The sequence below is a fragment of the Gobio gobio genome (assembly GCF_949357685.1).
Source record: "Gobio gobio genome assembly, chromosome: 4".
NCBI lineage: Eukaryota > Metazoa > Chordata > Actinopteri > Cypriniformes > Gobionidae > Gobio > Gobio gobio.
The window spans coordinates 63,291,924-63,305,116 of NC_137100.1; the positions used below are offsets into that span (position 1 = coordinate 63,291,924).

The 13,193-nt window shown below is 35.6% G+C and overlaps 1 protein-coding gene across 2 annotated transcripts in view; it reads left to right on the forward strand.

Moving 5' to 3' along the window:
• The first annotated feature begins 5,695 nt into the window (after positions 1–5,695).
• LOC307125795 (ras-specific guanine nucleotide-releasing factor RalGPS1) overlaps positions 5,696–13,193 on the forward strand; it is a 269,981-nt gene continuing 262,483 nt past the window's right edge. The window contains exon 1 of one of the 2 annotated variants that reach the window (XM_079815915.1): positions 5,696–5,972. The gene's annotated coding sequence lies outside the window, so the exon portion shown is untranslated. The remainder of the gene's footprint in view (positions 5,973–13,193) is intronic. The other variant, XM_079815914.1, reaches the window with a different exon arrangement.

A 13,193-nucleotide genomic window follows, 5' to 3' on the forward strand; every position in this document is an offset into this window, starting at 1 on the left:
AGAACTGTTGAATCTATTTTAAAATGTTGTTTATTCCTGTGAATTTTCAGCATCATTACTCCAGTCTTCAGTGTCACATGATCCTTCAGAAATCATTCAAATATGATGATTTGCTGCGCAAAAAACATTTAAGATTATTATCAGTGTTGAAAACAGATTCATATTTTTGTGGAAACTAACCGCGGTACACTACTATGGAGGACGAAACCTGCAAAAACAATAAATAAATAAATCCACAAAATGCAAATAAATACATGCATAAATCCACATATTCCTACATATATATATAAATATAAATAATTAAATGTGCATGGAGATAAATAACTAAAGGAAATGCTAAACTGAAACTTATAATCGTTTATTCATTTTTGAACATAGCTCTGTATTTTTCTTTCCTTGGCCTAATATGCTAATGAGGAGGGCATCAACAGCCATCAGCCAATGGTGGCACACAGACCGCCTTCTGAAGTTTGATTGACACCCTTCTCATTAGCATATTGGGCCAAGGAAAAAGATATATGAGCCACGTTCAAAAACGAATAAACGGTTAAAAGTAAAAAGGGCAACTTTCAGTTCAGCATTTCCTTTAAAAGTTTTATTTATTACTCCCAAAATTGGTTTTATTTATTTAATTATTTATCTCCTAGCACATCTAATTATTTATATATAATTTTGTGTATTATTTAATTTATTTATTGTTTTTGCAGGTTTCGTCCTCCATACCACTACATACGTTGCGCCAAATATCAGTATTTTAATGAGTAAAATAAGGATTTCCCTGAGTCCTCGACACTCAACACATGCACGAGGGAAACGTGAACAGAAGTTAACTAGCCTAAGAAAAAGAGGATTTTAATAGGATGGCGGACAGCAGTGTGAGTAAAATATTTTTTTTAATTTTAATTGATGCCACGTCCAAAGTCTGGCAAACCTGCACTTTAACCTTTTCATAGTTAGACAGATATCGTGATGGATCATTATAGGATTGTCTTGCAATATATTGATTATCGCAGAATTGCTGTATTGTGCTGTTTTGCTGTATTCCCACCCCTATACACTACTATACAAAAGTACGATTTTTTAAAAGAAAAACATTTAATTAATGTTTTTATTCCACTAGGATGCATCAAATTGATCAAAAGTGACACATTGAAGACATTTATAATGTCACAAAAGTTATCTATTTCAAATAAAACTGTTCTTTTGAATCAGTGAAGTTTTCCACAAAAGTATTAAACAGCAAAAACTTTAACAAGAACCCTAATTAATAATTGAGCAGCAAATCATCATATTGGAATGATTTCTGAAGGATCATGTGACACTGAAGACTGCACTCTAAAAAATGCTGGGTTAAAAACAACCCAAGTTGGGTTGCAAATGGACTAACCCAGCAATTGGGTTGTTTTAAGCAAACATTTAACCCAACCGCTGGTTTAAAACAACCCAATTGCTGGGTTAGTCCATTTGCAACCCAACTTGGGTTATTTTTAACCCAGCATTTTTTAGAGTGGAGTAATGATGCAGGAATAAATGACAAAATATTACACAACATTATTCATATTCCGCAATATTACCGTTTTTAACGGCACGTTTGATCAAATAAATTGAGCCTTGGTGAGTGTAATCGATTTTAATTATGAGAACATTAAAAAAATGTCATTATTCCAAACGTTTGACTGCTAGTGTACCTCAGAAAACCTCATGGACTGATGTAAATGGACCCTTTTTACTTTCCTACTAGACGTTATTAAAATAAAATGTCTTTTCCTGTTGACTTAAATGCCATTCTAATGTCTCAGAATGGTGTGATTATTATATCAGAAGGAATAAATATGACCATATTCTACCACAGACACAAGAGCCTTGAACGCTGTCGTAATATTCAGGTTAAGCGCGTTGGACTTCTAAATTTGAATAATCTTATGTAAATATAAATATTCTCCAATGCATATGCTGGATTTGATTTGCTTCGGTTGAGCTGGATTCGGTGTGTTTGGCATTAACTCTGTCGCTGATCTCTGTAATTTCGTAGCTAGAGCGCTTCAAATAGGATTTGACCGAGAACAGCGGTTGTTTCTGATGCTAATCCGCTCTAATCCATTTTATGCTCGAAAAGTCAACAGATTTATTAGGAGGATTTTGAAAAGGAAAATCGTACATAATGCTGCATAAATGGCATTTTCATCTCCTCCTGCAAACAGTATTCTTGTATGCGATGTTCATTTTGTCAAATGTTTTTATAACGTGCCATAATTGTAAGATAGTATAAATGTTCATCTCTGTATGAGTGACCACACACACACACACACACACACACACACACACACACACACACACACACACACACACACACACACACACACACACACACAAAAACACACGCCCAGGTCAGATTTAACCAAATAGAGAAGTTATATTTTGCATAAAACAATTTTCCCATTCAATTCGTTGTTTGTTTGGAATTCTCATACAGATTCAATGACATTTTCTTTATGCAAAATATAACTTTTTATCGTTTTGCTGTTAAGTATTTCTTTCTTTTTAGGGTAAATATAAGACTAGGACATGCTCTTGATGGGTTGTATACAATTCACCTGCAACTGAAATGGATTTAAAGGGACAGATCACCCAAAAAAAATCCTCAAACCTGTTTCTTTGTTCTGCCGAACACAAAAGAAGATATTTTGAAGAATGTTGATAATCAGACAGTTGACTTTTATTTTTATTTTTTTACACCTACTATAGAGGTTTTTTTGGGTGAACTGTCCCTTTAAGAGAGGAATATCGAAGCACAGCCACTTGTAAATATCAGAACATCTTTATTGTTTTACGACGTCAGTTCATGCAAACATCAACAGCAAGAGGACAATAAAAAGTGACAACTTTTTGAAAGGGCTGTAGAGAAGCAGTTGGGCGTTTAATTGTATTATTTTAATCATCTAATGTACAGAATGTGCCATGAATGGATGTCTGGCTTTCAGTGGTTTTGGTATTACGGTCTGTTTGTGATTGAACTGTTACACCAATACCTCAGATGCTGTGGTATTTACTAGTTTTAACACATATGTGTTAAATGTTATTATAGTTTTAGATCCATTAATAAATAGGGCTAGAGTATTGAATTATACCTGAAAGTGTTATATGCTAGTATAACACATTTCAAACATTATTTTCGGGCAGATGTCATTTGATTTTGTTCATTTGCAGTATGTAAATAGTGTTTGAAAAATAGTGTTTTTTTATTATTATTATTATTATGAATGTGCGAATTTCTATATGCCTCAAACAGAACAAACAAGTGACAATCATATAGGCAGAAAACAGAAAAGTGAGATGAAAATATGGGCATCATATAGAGGAGTAAAAATAATCAGTGATGGTAGGATCATATTTTATTGTTGTTAAAGTCAGTCAAGACAGGGCATATTTGTGGAAAAATCTTTTATTGACAAAATAGCTATTTCTGGTAAAAAATGTACATGTTGATTTGTTACAGAAACCTTTTGGGTTGTTAATTGATAACGGTTATATTAAAAATGTATTTTCTCCAGTGACCAATTTTTCGTAATCAGTAGGCAAAGCTTTATGATGTTGGATGGATCACTACCTCAACAGGATTGATAAATAATCTGTAATAATCAGAAAACTGTTCATTTCCCACTTACGCTTCTGTTGTGTTTTCTTCTTATAGAAGAACTTTGTGAAACTTTGTGAAAGATTTGTACAAAAATGTGTTTAGCAATAAATGTTTTATTTGTACTGGAAATCCTGTTTTGTTGCACAAAGAACAATTGTGTCCACAATTATTATTCATTTCATTTTGTATTTGAGTTGCAATGCTTTTTAATTACAGGTATCGGACAGTAGATGGCAGTCTCAACTCATGAACACTGATTTACAATTACTTTTCTTCTATTGTGTCATGTTTACACACACACACACACACACACACACACACACACACACACACACACACACACACACACACACACACACAACACACACACACACACACACACACACACACACACACACACACACACACACACACACACACAGATATATATGTGTGTGTGTGTGATAATACATGTGTTGTGTGGGTGTTTGTGTGTGATAATAACAATGTAAACACACGCACACTCATATTTAGCCCGTGTGTGTGTGTGTGTGTGTGTGTGTGTGTGTGTGTGTGTGTGTGTGTGTGTGTGTGTGTGTGTGTGTGTGTGTGTGTGTGTGTGTGTGTGTGTGTGTGTGTGTGTGTGTGTGTGTGTGTGTGTGTGTGTGTGTGTGTGTGTGTGTGTGTGTGTGTGTGTGTGTGTGTGTGTGTGTGTGTGTGTGTGTGTGTGTGTGTGTGTGTGTGTGTGTGTGTGTGTGTGTGTGTGTGTGTGTGTGTGTGTGTGTGTGTGTGTGTGTGTGTGTGTGTGTGTGTGTGTGTGTGTGTGTGTGTGTGTGTGTGTGTGTGTGTGTGTGTGTGTGTGTGTGTGTGTTAATAAAAAAATATATATATACACACACACACATAGCCTATATATGTGTGTGTGTGTTTATATATTATTTTATATGTGTGTTATACATTATATATATATATATATAAATATATTTATTATCACACACACACACACACACACACACACACACACACATATATATATATATATATATACACACAAACATAGCCTATGTATGTGTGTGTGTTTATATATTATTTTATATATGTGTGTTATACATTATATATATATATAAATATATTTATTATCACACACACACACACACACACACACATATATATATATATATATACACACACAAACATAGCCTATATATGTGTGTGTGTTTATATATTATTTTATATATGTGTGTTTATACATTATATATATATATATATATATATATATATATATTTATTATCACACACACACACACACATATATATATATATATATGTGTGTGTGTGTGTGATAATAAAAAAAAAAAATATATATATATATATATATATATATATATATATATATATATATACACACACACATAGCCTATATATGTGTGTGTGTTTGTATATTATTTTATATATGTGTGTCTATACATTATATATATATATATATATATATATATATGTGTGTGTGTGTGTGTGTGTGTGTGTTATTATTACACACACACATAGCCTATATATGTGTGTGTGTGTGTGTGTGTGTGTGTGTGTGTGTGTGTTATTATTACACACACACATAGCCTATATATGTGTGTGTGTGTGTAATAATAATAACACACACACACACACACACACACACACACACACACACACACACACACACACACACACATATATATATATATATATATAATGTAAAAACTACGATGGAAAGAATAAATCGCATAAATACTTCACAAACACAGAACATAATTTGCTTTTATCTTTAAAGAGTGCCTCTACATTTCAATTAAACAGCATCATAAAAAAATACAAATGTAAATTTTGAGTATGTACTTTAGTTAAGATCGTCATAAGATTGATTAAATGTAAGAGTGTTAAATGACAGGACATCAGGAGGCAGAGGAAGACATCACTACTCTTCTGATGCACCTGCGCTCCACTTCAAATTCACACAGACCCGCTGCTTCAACGCGATTGGCTAGCGCGTCTCAGGGGGCGGGGTTGTGTAGTCGTATAACGCGTGCGATTGGGCAATTGACCTGTCTGTTAGATCAAAGGAACCTACCTGACACTTCCTGCCCATGAATGTTTCGCTTGTTTTGGCAGTGTGATATTTGTGTATCTCTGCCATGTTTGTGTACATCTGTCGCAAATGTATTTACATTTTGAAGCATAAAACATCGCCTTGACGCTCTGGAATAATAATCACACGCACTGTACTGGATTATATGCGCAGATGAGCCCGTTTAATGGATAACTGGAGGCAGAACGTGATTGTTTCTTCTCACTGATCAAGGATAATTCAGTACAGAGATATAAGGTAGGCGAACCACATTTTGATTTGACCGATGGTATGGATGGGTCGATGGAGTATTGATTATGAACAGTCTGTGCACGTCATTCATTAAGTCGGGTTAGTAAAGGTGAAAGGTTACAGCCTTGTGCGCGTGACCGCGGCGCTTACATGTTGCGCGTATGATGCGGCGTGTGCGCGCACGAGCCTCAAAATCCTCCTGAGACACAGCAGCTCCTTTCTGTCACTTATAATCTTCATGTATGCTTATTAATATCTCTGAAGCAATAATAATGAGACATATGTACATCATTTGTAATGTCAATGGCTGATATTGTAATATCCCTGAAAGTAGGCACTGTTTTGTATTTCTTAAAAGAAGGTGCTTTCTGTATTTTTAATGTTTGAGGATGTATAGGCTATGTATTATATTATTTTACATACATTCATATTAATGAGCTTTCACATATATCATTGTATTGCTGACATTGTGTTATGGTTTTAGAGATATTACAGTGACTTTGTATACTTTTAAGTTGTAATATTAACAGTATAATACGATCATGCTAACGCCACATGCTTCTTTGAATTGAAATGTTTTCAAAACAATATTTTAAACCGCATAATATGTCTGGTTAGTCTGTAATATATATATTTTTTATGTTTTTTTCAAGATTCAGGTCACTTCAATAGGCCGTCAAAGCAGCTTTTTGTTGTTGAAAAAGGCATTGTTTTCCCAATTGCAGTGTCTTTTATACTGCAATTCACGCACTTTCAATGCAGACAATGCGAGATGTGTGTAATTGATCAGGACGAAACTTGGAGTAAGTGAGAAGGAATCCTGCAGTTCTGCTGCTTATTCCTGATGGCTGAGAGCCAGAGCATTCCTCCGCTCAGGAACCGGTGTAGTATTCAGCGATTGAGCGGCCATGTGTTGTGCTGTTGGCCGTTTACTCTACATGAATGCGGGTTTAGTTGACCAGGCGTCCGCTCCATGATGTAGTTCAGGGCTCGACATTAAGCCGGTTCACACGCTTGTCCTTCGGACAAGTAAATCTGTCATTCACATTCAAAAATTAGCTTGTCCGGATTTTTTTTTGTAAATATAATCTATTTTGAAGCAATATTCTCACCAGTGTTCAATCAGCTTTGACATATTTAAATATGCATATTTGTGATATTTTTTCCTTTTTATAAAAGGCATTTTTCCATAATCTTATTAAATATAGGATATGCTTCAGCTTTCCTTTTATATTCTTAAATTTGATCTATAAATTAAATTAGAATAAGACACTATAGGCTGTTAACAATCAAATTAAATCATTTACACTGAAAAATGACAACTGCATTAAATAATGTTATGAGATTATTTTAAATATTTTTGAATATACAAATAAGAAATGTTGGAAAGATGAAACTAAACCACCAGTAGGTGGCAGCATGTGACCGTCTAAATGAGCGAGTCATTGAGTCGATTCAGTGAAACGGCTGAATCATTCAAGAATTTGTCGGTCGTTTGCGAATAGGCCATTGAATCTTTGATTCAACCGATTCATTAAAACGCTGAATCATTCACTAACACACACTGTTGCTGTGAGATGCGTTACGGTTCTGCTGTGATATTTGTTTGGAACTATTTTCGCTGCTGAAATAGAACAAAAACAGTCCATATTGCATCTTAAATGTAAGTGACTTAATGTTAAATAATTGTTAATGGAACTGGCGTATGAAATCAGTGTCTTTTTCAGTCGTGATGGTATTCAGGAAAACAACACTCTTGTTAGTTTAATGTTGCTTAACTGTATCATATGTTATAAATATAAAAACTGCACAATTTTAACTGTGTATGTTAACTGTGTGTGAGCGGCGCTCATTTGTTTTCGATTTTCTTGAGGTGGCGCGAGCCTCAACAGCTCAACCTTATTAATGTCAGTTTATATTATATTATTATCCACTATCGATCTCCACTTACACTGAATGCAGAATCATTATTGCACTTTGGTGATTCCCTAGTTATTTTTTGTTTTGACATTTTACTCAGGATACTTGTCCGTCGGGCAAGTAAAATTATTTTTCTCTTGACCCTTCAAAAAATCCACTTGTCCCGGACAAGCGTTAATGTCGAGCCCTGTAGTTGAACAAACTCAGGGTTACAGGACTAGTTTCAACACAACCAAACCAATCCAATCAGGCTTTGTTGGTAGCATCATCAAGCCTGACGTTGTCATACTCAATTCTAGTCAGAATATGAGTCTTATACGGCTCCATTGGGCTGTGATTATGAGGCGTGTTTCAACAACCCAACAAGGAAATGAAAATAGGCTTGTTTGAGATGCGCCTCGCCTCAAATTCAGCCGAGACTAGGCGTCTGCAGTGAAGCGAGGAGTGGAAAATTCTCTCTTCTCGTAGTGGATCAGACTCCTGCGGGATCAAAGGCGGATATCGCGGGATTCACACTCGTGCACACTTTGTTGCTGCAGCACTGAAAGAACAGGAAAACACATATTGTCCAATTTACTTCATCATAATATTTGCGATCTATGCAACAAAATTGTGTTTCTCTTCTAAACATGATTTCTTTGCTTTCGATTAAAGGTTCTGTTCTTCGTGATCCCATTTTTCAAACTTTAGTTAGTGTGTAATGTTGCTGTTAGAGCATATATAATTAGGGTGACCACCATCAAACAAACCAAATGTGGGACGATTGCTAAGTTTGTGTGGGACAATGTGGGACATGTTACCAACACTAAAACATAACCTGAAACTGTTGTATAATCTTAAATTCAACATCACTGAGCCCAAAGGCAGCAGGCTTCATGCATATAACTACTCTTGAAACAGTTCTGACCAAGTGCAACTAAAATCCAACTAAATAAATAATGAAACAAATAAAACAACATTAAACTAGTTAATCTTATATATTAATTTATATATATATATATAAGACGCAGCAGGAGTCAGATTTCATTCATCACGAGAGAAGAGCTGAGCAGAGCTGAGGTAACGCTAAGCGCCAGTCTGGCACGTTTTCTGATCGCATATCATGGAAGCTAAACTATCACAGGAATTCATTGAAAAGCTCTGACAATTCAACTGTTTGTCGCAATATGTGCCTCCATTTTATGCTTGTAAAAGTGAAACGGATGATGATATTTCGTTTGTAAACAATATGATATTAAATGATAAAGTGAAAGATCATATGTGTCCTGTTATGTCAGAGGTACATGAGAGTTGTGTCTGTAGAGTTGCAGTAGTGCAGCTGTCTGGACGTCTGACATTACACAACAGGGAACTTCTCCACGAGCAGGTCATGTTCAGAAGACTGTATTTATATCTCCCACACACACTTTTGTCACGTAGCACCCACGCTCATTTCTGAACTTTAACATCGGCATTCACTCCATTGAGCGTCATTGACAGATATACTTTAAAGTCCCCATGAAATCTAAATCAAAATTAAGTTTTGAATTAGGCTCAACACCGGTTACATCACTTGCCCACCGTGGCACCGCCCACCGTCTTTTTGATTTATTTTATAGTTAGGGCTGGGCGTTTTTTTTTTTATTTTTTTTTTTTTATTTTTTTTATATAAATAAACTCGATTTACGATTCGATTCGATTTTTTTCCCCCGCCCGCCATTTAAAACAAAATAATTGCAAACTGTACATATATTTTAAAAATGTATATTTATTTAATTTAATTAAAGTGCATCAACATAAAATTGCAAAGGCAAACCCTTTATCTAACTGAAAAGTCACTGTGCAGTGTGCAACAAAGATGGTTAAACATCCAAATTATTTATACTGTATTTGGATTGAGCTAATAAACAACAAAAATTCTTGAGGTAACTCTTAGTTGAATTGAACATGTAAACAGTAACACAATTCGCCATAAAAAATGTAATTGCATTTTAAACATTCTTTGCAAGGAAAATGAGCCTATCAACAACAGCAGGCTTGAGGCAAGCTCGGTTGTTGAAGAGTTGTTTGCTCTGGGGCTAGCGCTAACGCCACTAGAGTGGTTTTCTTTTCGAAGAAGGCAACACTTCTCCCACTCAGCCGCATGTCTTCGCTTTAAATACTGAAACAGATTTGTCGTACTGCTGCCAGCAACAACAACAGCCTTAAGACATAGTTTGCATCAGGGCTCTGAACCGGTTCAAGGAACGAAAACGAAAACCGGAAACAAACGAAATTTTAAGAGGAACAAAAACGAAAACGAAATTAAAATCAATTTGAATCGTTCTGAACAGAAACGTTAATTTGAAATGACCATTAACCGGTTAATAACGTTATTTTATCGTTCTCTTTAATATTTTAATTTGGCAGTGACCAATAATGAATAGTAGTGCAGCATGTGACGTTGACGGATCAAGCGTGAGTGAAATGCTCGCGCACCATCATCTATGAATCTACCGGTAACGCAAGTCAGTGTAGAGCGCGCATTTACACGCCTCAAGTACATTTCTTTCCCCGCTCAGGTCTACAATGAATGTGCAGGTATTGGAGGACATTCTTTTCGTACGTTTAAATAAGCAGTACAGACTTTAAGCTCAAATAGTCTGATTTAGGCTAGTTTGTGGATTCCGTTTAAGCCTGTCCAAGTAGGCTACTAGCATCTATCAAACATTTTTCCTATAGTCTTTCAGATTGCCAATACAGGACAGGTCAATGTTTTCTATATAGACGGTTGATGCTTCGTATTAAATGGTATATTGCATTAAATGATCAAGCTTTATTAGCTGACTGAATTTGATTTTGTGATGCAAGGACGTGTTGCGCAGTGTTTGCTTTGAAATTAGCAGTTGACGGTGTATTAAAAGAGCAATGGTTATCCAGTTTATTTATTCTTTATTCATGCAATTTTTAAAACAAGTCGTGTTGAAAAAAAGTTATGTACAAAGAATGTTATCACTCTTCTGAAAATAATTCGGCATAAGAGGCCACTTTAGATTGTCTAACGCTCCATTAAAACAGGTCCGCTGTTTATGCTTTGTCATTCTAATGCATGTATTTCTGGTTTTAAAAATTTTATGAAATTAATATTCAAGTTTAATTACCATGCGTTATATTATTATTGAGTGAAAATAAGTCTATTTATACATATTTGTTTAAAGTATAGGCTAAATTAAAATAATGTTATTAACCGGTATTTTTTCATATCAAACCGTTTTCAGAACAGTAATGTTTATTGAGGAATGCAAAAACGGAAACGCTATAATGTCGATTCTGCTCGGAGTGAACCGATTGATATTTTTTTCCGTTTTTAAGCCCTGGTTTGCATCGAGGTGTTGTCTGTTCCTCATCAGATGCCGTAAATCCAAACCAACTCCACACGACTGAAGTCGAAGAGCTTTTTTTTTTTCAACGCGCCCGTTGAGCGTGCTACGGAAACCCTGAAGGAAGATTTGGCGAATGCAAAATGTATGTATTGCGCTATACTGCAGAGGGGGAGAAAAAAAATCTCAAAAAATCTATTTTTTGAAAATATGAATCGATTTGACCTACCAACTCGATTTTTAAATCAAATCGATTTTTTTCCCAGCCCTATTTATAGTAATAAAATAATTTAGTTCAGTTAGAGAACAGACAATACAAATAAAAACTGAACGTGTCTGCTTAATAAAGCAGGATCCGACCGTGAGTCTCGGCAGCGGCAGGAGTCATTCATCAGAGAGTGAGGAGCTGACGGAGATGATCGCGGAAGATTTGGTTTCAAAGCGAAGCGTAAAAGCGCCTATTTTAGGGAGTTTGTCATTTGTTTTGTTGTTGTGTTTTTCATTAAAAATAATAGGCTAATGAACCCACAATTCAAGCAACCCGCATTGGCGCTAATTCAAAACCGAAAGTAAAATGTGCACGGCCGCACAGAGCGCGCATTGTTTACTTTCGCCTGGCTCTGCAGTGCGAGCCTCCGCGCTACGCTGACTGCGCGCATTTATTTTTGCCGCGCGCACCGAGTATAAACAAGGCTTTACGGACGAACTGTTATTCATTCATGGCGTGCATCTCAATCATAGACTGACCAATGCTTGATCAGTGCCCTGACTACTGAACTAGGGAACTGATTGAGACGCACCCATGGCCTCACAGAGCGCGCATTTACAGACCAGCTGTCATTCACGGTGTGTGCGCACTGGCGCGTTTTCAGTTCAGAGCGGTCGTGTGCATGTTAATTTCGGTTAGATAAAATTAGTGATTTAAAAGCCTCCGCCGGTGATATCGGTATTACCGGTGTTGTCACACATCAATTAACCGGTGGGGAAATTTCCTCACCGTCACATCCCTATTTTGAATATGAGCTAGTGTGCTCAAAACAATGACACAATTCACATTTAGAAGATAAAAGAATTCAAAACTTAGTCTCACTTTGGCCAGTATGGATCAATGGCATTTCAGCTTCTCATCAGATTTTCTGTCCAATCAAATGCTCTCTAGCATCTGAAGCCCCGCCCCCCACTTTATAAACAGACGCTGAAGCTGCGGCTGAAATCAGTCACTTGTTCACACATTTACTATTTTCTACATTGTGAATGGCACATAGCGCACTATATTGGGGATAGGGAACTATTCAGACAGTGTGAATATACTTTGTGCTTTATGAACAGATCTTTTGCATGCTTGCATCTCTTTTCCCCTGTTGTTGTTGTTTATTTCAGATGATTTTTATCTTTGTAAATGCAACAATAAGGCTATCACCAACATTTTAGTTTAGCTGAATGAATATTATATTCATGTACCAAGGTATTTTACTTTCACTTTAAATTGTACTTCCATGGTATTTTCATGGTGCATGTCATAAAAATTATGGTAATGTATAATTGTGCACGTCCAACCATTTCCCTGTGTTGTTAAATATGTACAATAGTCTTTTATGGGCAGTGAGATTTTTTTTAAAGGATACTTTTGCTACTTAAGGATACATTCAATTGATCAAAATAAATGTCTTTACAATGTTAAAAAAAGACAAATACATGCTGTTCTTTTGAACTTATTATTTATCAAAGAATCCTGAGAGAAGTGTATCATGGTTTCCACAGCATATTAGAATGATTTCTGAAGGATCATGTGACACTGAGGACGCTTTGATCACAGGAATACATTACATTTTACAATATATTCCATTTTATAACATTGCTGTTTTATGTTTTCGATCAAATAAATGCAGCCTTGGGGAGCATAAGAGACTTCTTTCAAAAAATCTTACAGACCGTAATGTTTTTAAATGGTAATGTACGGCTGAAAACT